The sequence below is a fragment of the Bos javanicus genome, chromosome 26 (genome assembly GCF_032452875.1).
Source record: "Bos javanicus breed banteng chromosome 26, ARS-OSU_banteng_1.0, whole genome shotgun sequence".
Lineage (NCBI taxonomy): Eukaryota > Metazoa > Chordata > Mammalia > Artiodactyla > Bovidae > Bos > Bos javanicus.
The window spans coordinates 624,472-631,409 of record NC_083893.1 but is presented as its reverse complement, the minus strand read 5'-3'; the positions used below and the strand labels follow the sequence as shown (position 1 = coordinate 631,409).

Genomic DNA, 6,938 nt, shown 5'->3' with positions numbered 1-6,938 from the left:
CCTGTACAATAAGCTCTAAATAAAAATGCATACATCTTGTTGTTTCTGGTATCATTACTGCTACTGTCCAGTCACTTCCACCATGTCTGACTCTTTGTGATCCCATGGACCATAGCCCACCAGGCTCCTTGTCCATGGAATTCTCTAGGCAAGAATACTAGATTGGGTTGCCATCCCCTCCTCCAAGGGATCTTCCTTGCCCGTGGATCAAACCCACATCTCCTGTATCTCCTGCATTTCAGGCAAATTCTTTTACTGCTGAGACACCAGGGAAGCCCTCTGATATCACTACATCCAAGTATAAAAAAATGAAGATTTTATTTCTCTAATTGATTTTAACTGTACATCAGTTCATTGATGAGGTTTCAAATCTCATTTCTTAGAAACTGAGCAAGGCAAAGGCAGCAATACTTGCATGGAATATGTAAATAAATTCATGCATCTAATTCAGTTAACAGAAGGGAAATGTTGCTCAAAAGCATTAATTAACTATCTTGGACTTACCATATCTATAGATGAAGTACAAATTAAGAACAGAAAAATCAAATATCACCACAATGATGGAATTTATCATCTTGTGGTTTTCTGATATTCCCAATTTCCAATGAATTCTTTTTGGGATATTTTAAGTTCTCTATCTGACCATCCTGATGTGCAATAGTGTCATTGTACTGATAACAAAAATTGACCCTACTCTCCAAACCCCCATGTGCCGGGAGCCAACATGGGAGTCCCCACCCATAACAAGGTTATGTGGGAGAGTTCTGGTGGGCAAGGCGAGCCAGAACTCGAGGGGTGCCCCTCTGGGCCTACCTGAGCATCTACCCCAAAACAAGAGTCTGTCTACTTTACTGCTTTATGCTCTCACCTACACCTCTGACTTTATGGGGGGCTGTCCCCCACCACCATCTCTCTCTCTGAAAAAGAGTTAACTTACAGCTCCAGTTAATAAAGTTCCTGGGCGTGACAAGAGTGTTTTAGTTCACAAACCCCTCAGATGGCTCTCTAACTTGCTTGACACGTTTACCCGGACTCCTACAGCTATGCATACGATTGTTTACAGTCTCCCAACTGCGAGAGGCATGGGGAGCTTAAGATATTCAAATAATATAGAGCCTCTTGGATAGTTAGAAATTGTCAGAATAGAACTAGTAGAAGATTTCATTGTGGAGTCAATACTTGCTGCCAAGTTTCCACATCCCCTGTATTGTATCCTTGGAAGTGTATTAATTGATATAGTTGGTATGTAGAAAATATAAGTAGTGGCCTTGGTGTTAACAACTTTAGACCCTTAAGGTAACAAATTCTTTCCTTTGTTGTAAACCCACTGCACCTCTGCCCTATAGGAATGCAACTTTATCTAACACCTTCAGAGGATGGCGCCAAACTTTAAAATAATTACTCTTAGAGAAAATAAGTCTTATGGTTGACAAACCTTTATCAGAGTCATAAAATGTTAACAGGCCTTCTGGCCAGAAGATGATGTAAATCACCTAAACCATTTGTATATGATAAATTTGCAGAAAAGAAACCCTGGTTTCGATAAAGATCAAAGACTGCTGATTTTGCATGATTTCACACCCCCTATTATCCTCTATGTGCAACTTAGGGTATAAAAGCCCCTGTTGAAAATAAAGCTACGGGCCTTGCTCACCAAAGCTTGGTCTCCCCTTGTCGTTCTTTCTTGTTTCCTTTTCCTCCTTTTCTTTTCTGTTCTTCCTTCATGCCAAAATAATTTGGAGCTTGGGGGTCCTCTGCGACCACTTATTTGCCTGGGCTGCTTTTTTTTTTTAAATTTTATTTTATTTTTAAACTTTACAATATTGTATTAGTTTTGCCAAATATCGAAATGAATCCGCCACAGGTATACCTGTGTTCCTCATCCTGAACCCTCCTCCCTCCTCCCTCCCCCCTCCCCATACCCTCCCTCTGGGTCGTCCCAGTGCACCAGCCCCAAGCATCCAGTATCGTGTATCGAACCTGGACTGGCGACTCGTTTCATACATGATATTATACATGTTTCAGTGCTATTCTCCCAAATCTCCCCACCCTCTCCCTCTCCCACAGAGTCCATAAGACTGATCTATACATCAGTGTCTCTTTTGCTGTCTCGTACACAGGGTTATTGTTACCATCTTTCTAAATTCCATATATATGCGTTAGTATACTGTATTGGTGTTTTTCTTTCTGGCTTACTTCACTCTGTATAATAGGTTCCAGTTTCATCCATCCATTGCCTGGGCTTCTAAGACCCACTCGAGAAGGTGCCTAAGGTGGGGCACCCTCCGCTATTCGAGAGGGCGCCTGCGGCCTTCATGGTCAGAGCAAGTTTGGTGTCATGAACTTTATTGATTTCTCATGTAAACCAGTTATTATTGAGCATCTAAAAAATCTCTCAGCCTTTGCTATTCTAATCGCCAATGCCATCATCCTGAGGGAATCCCTGGATCCAACTGGGGCTGGACCCTGGCACCCATGTACTTTTTCCTCAACCACTTTTCCATTTTAGAAATCTGTTATGTAACTGTCATTATCCCAAGAATGCTTGTGGACCTTCTGAACCAGAAGGGCACATTTTTTTCATTGCTTGTGCTACACATGTGTTAGGCCCTTCTGTTTGGAGGTTTAGAGTGTCTCCTCCTGGCTGTGATGGCCTATGACCACTACGTGGCCATTTGTAATCCTCTTCACTATGGTCTGATCATGAACCCCCAGGTCTGTGTCCAGCTGGTCACTGCCTCCTGGGTCAGTGGAGTTCCTGTTGTAATTGGGCAAACATGACAGGTTTTCTCTCTGCCCTTTTGTGGGTCTACCACAATTAATCATCTTTTCTGTGACCTCCCCCAGTATTCAAGCTTACTTGTAGGGACACATTTGTGAACAAGATAGCAGTCTATGTAGTTGCAGTGGTGTTCATCATAGTTCCATTTCTGTTGACTGTTGTCTCCTAATGGCAAAATCATCTCTAACATTATGAAATCATGATCCACCAGATGGAGGGCTAAAGCCTTCTCCTCTTGCTTGTCTCACCTCACAGTGGTGGTCTTATTCTATGGCACAGCCTCTACCATCTGATTACAGCCCAAACCAAATAAGTTTGAAGAAACTGGGAAGCTGATCTTTCTTTTCTACTCAGTTTTGATCCCAAAGTTGAATCCCATTATATATACTCTGAGGAACAAAGATATCACTGTAGCACTGAGAAAACTACTAAGTAAATTATCAACTTGATTTGAAGGCTTGAAATTACAGAAGCAATTTGTTTCTATGTTTCTCATGTAAATACATCAGAAAATATCATCTAGTATTATTTCTATGTTCCTATAAAATGATAGTTAATATCATCACTGCCATCTCACGTTATGTAAAAGGACCCTAGTTTCAAAGAGTTAAGGGTTTCTGGGTTATCAAAGCACACATTATCTCCATGGCAATGATCTATTCTGATGACCTATCTTTCCTCTCACTAGGAAAGAGTGAGTTAAGAGATTTCCTGATCAATAAAATGACAGCTAACTGCAATATAACTAATGATCATGGTCATGCCCTGTAAGAAATTTGCTTGAAACTTCCCATTCCTTCAGGCATATTCACTGTCCTTTTCTGTTCTTACGATTGGATTTAGATGATGAGAAAATAATAACTGCATCCAAGTTGGTGGGAGTAGGGAAATCTGAGTGTTTTCTAGCAATTTCCCCTTCTTTCTCTGTTTTGCAACTGTCCATATTCCTTTCAGAGTACAAACCCTAAAAGGATCTTTTGTCACCTCAATGCTGACTATTCTCTAGTGACACCACTTTCTCCAGCTTGTAGCTTCATGTTTTGCCTTTGTAGTGTCTCCTTAGTATTAGGAACATTAGGCTTTTAAACTATAAACTGCATTGGGTTGAATGTTGATCCCTCTAAATATATGTCAGGTTACAATCTGCAAACCTGAACTTATTAGGAAAATAAAAGCCTTTGCAGATATAATTCAGTTAAGGACTTTGAAATAAGATTATCTTAATTTAAGGGAAGGACACTATATTCTATGATAAGTGTTCTTAGTTCTTATAAGGGAGGTAGAGAGATTAAGTTAAAAATAGAGACGCAATGACACATAGAAGAATATCACGTGAAGATGGAGGAAGCAACCGGGAGTGACACAGCCATGAAGCAAAGCAGGTCAAGGATTACTGAAAGCTGAAAGAGGCAAGGAGTGACTATCCCTTTAGAGTCTGTGGAGGAAAACCCTGTCAACATTGTGATTTGGGACACTGGATTTTAAAGATGTGAGAAATTCAACTTCTGTTCCTTAAACCTCTCAATTTGTGATAATTTGTTACAATACATCTAGGAAAGTAATACACTGTGTAAGCAGTCTTTTTATTATGGTGTTTTTATTCTAATCATCTGGAATAAATTCTGTATCTTTTGGGAACAGTGATTTTTTTTTTAAATATGTAGAATTTGTTTTTAACTTTAAAAACTATATCAATGAAGCCTCATAAAAATATTTGCACAAAAATCATGGTTAATTGTGTTTGTTCAAGGATGTTTATTAAAACCTTTTTTAATACTGCAAAAGACAACATTAGCAAAGCAAAGGTAAGCTGTTCTCATATGGAACATATTATTCATGGGCAACTGTTTACCACGTGATGCTGCACAGTCTCTCAAGACAATGTTTTAGAGCCATATCAGTGAGGAAATCCCAAGCTTTTAGACTTGTAAGTAAGTACATAAATGCATGTATAAAACATAACTATTTTTGTAAAACAAAGGGAGATAGCTTCCATATATTCATATATCATTTCACATGTGCATCTTTCTAGTTGGTGTATATATATGTCAGCAATATCTGGGTGTGTATTGCAAGAGAGAATGGGCTTCTTTATAGTGACAGGAGTTCAGATAATGTCTGACTTATTTATTTATTTATACTTTTTTGCACTATGGATTTATTACAAAGAGAATAATATGCACATCACAAAAATAATAAATTTTATCCAGAAAATAAAAACTACATATGGAAGAAAATTACTGCATTTCTTCTTTTCTTATTGCCTCCCAACATTTTACAGCATATTTGGTAGCTAACAGAGAAATTTCAATGTCAGCCAAATAATATTTGATGTTTGAAAGAAATAGCATATGTTTTATGAATTAAACAGAGCCAGAATATATAATGTTTGGTCATGTCTTTAAAAAAGACTAAAAAGGCTTTAATAATAGTTACAAACAGAGATAAATTTAAGATTATGAAATGGATACATATTTACATAGACACTTTTACATATGTATAATATATATTTTATATAATATCAATATATATATTTCAATATTCACTGGAAGGACTGATGCTGAAGCTGAAGCTCCAATACTTTGGCCACCTGATGCAAACAGCCGACTCATTAGAAAAGACCCTGATGCTGGGAAAGATTGAGGGCAGAAGGAGAAGAGGGCATCAGAAGATGTGATGGTTGAATGGCATCATGGATGCAATGGACATGAAGTTGGGCAAACTCCGGAAGATGGTGAGGGACATAGTGGCCTGGAGTGCTGCGGTCCATAGGGTTGTGAAGAGTCAGACATGACTGGAAGACTGAAAAGCAACAACAAATATATATTTATATATAGCTATACTATATAAAATAAAATTACTATATAAAATAAAAATAAAAATTATTGATTTCACTCTTGTCACAGAGAGAACATCAAACACACACACACACACACACACACACACAACCAAGAAGCACATCTCACTTCAGTGATAACACTGGTTCTTTTCTATTTTTCTGTATTCCCAATGTCTGCGTGTTTCTCTTTATAATATTTTCCTTTTTTATGTGATTATCCTGGTGAGAAGCAACAACAATACTCTTATAATCAGAGTTGACCAGGCTCTCAAATTTCCATGTATTTTTTTGTCAGTAACTTTTCCTTCCTGGAAAATTAGAATATTCATAAGCCTTCACAGTAAGAAAATATATATTTTTGGCCTGCACTACAAAGATATATTTTATTTGTATTCTTGGGAACACAGAATACTTGGTCTTGACAGTTATGACCCATGACTTCTATGTGGCCAACTGTAACTTCCTCAGTTTCCTCTAGTTATAAACCAGGAGCTCTGTATTCAGCTGATGATGCTTGGCTCTTGGCTCAGTGGTGTTACAGTCAGGATAAGGCAAACATGCCAGATTTTCCCTCTGTCATTTTTTGGATATAACTACAAGCTGGCCTGTTGTTGAGGTCCTTTAATGGACTGGAACCTGGTGGTCTGGAGTTAATGATAAGCAAGTAAAATAGAGATAGAAAGAGGCTGATATTCCTTGGTTTACGCAGAAAGCCAATAAAGCCTTTGACACAAGGCTTGCACTGCTACACGTAGGCACGAGGCGCCCTCTCAAGGGGGTGAAAGCACAGTGCACCTTCACCAGAGGGTCCTAGAAGCCTGGGCAAGAAAGTGAGCTCAGTGAGCCTCTGCACTCAAGAGAATTAGCCAGAGAGAGAGAGAGAGAGAGAGAAAGAAAGACAGACAGACAGACACAAGGACCCAAGTTCTGATGGAGCAAAGGTGTTTATTTCAACATAGTGTGGATATTTATACTGTCTTACAAGGTAACTATTTTCAGAAAAGATAAAAATCAAAAGTCCAGACTTACAAATTATCATAAGGCAATCCATATCAAAGAGAGAGGGTTGTAAATAATCACTTTTACCATATGGTTCATAAAAAGGAAGAGGGTCATAAATAGTTATTTTTCACCATATGGAAAAACTAATGAAGGAAATGCATGCATTCTTCAGGCCCCGGGAGTAGTTTGCTATTCCACTTAATTCCCGAATATTCAGGAATTAATAAGGGGCAGAGGATTCATGACAGATCCAAAACAGCACACAGGAAGCCTCCTGTTAAATGCTTCCTGACAATTCCCCCTATTTTATTATAT

The 6,938-nt window shown here is 38.5% G+C and overlaps 1 pseudogene; it reads left to right on the top strand.

The window, feature by feature from the left end:
• The first annotated feature begins 499 nt into the window (after nt 1-499).
• On the top strand, nt 500-3,231 carry LOC133239647 (olfactory receptor 10AG1-like; annotated as a pseudogene).
• The last annotated feature ends 3,707 nt before the right edge of the window (nt 3,232-6,938 follow it).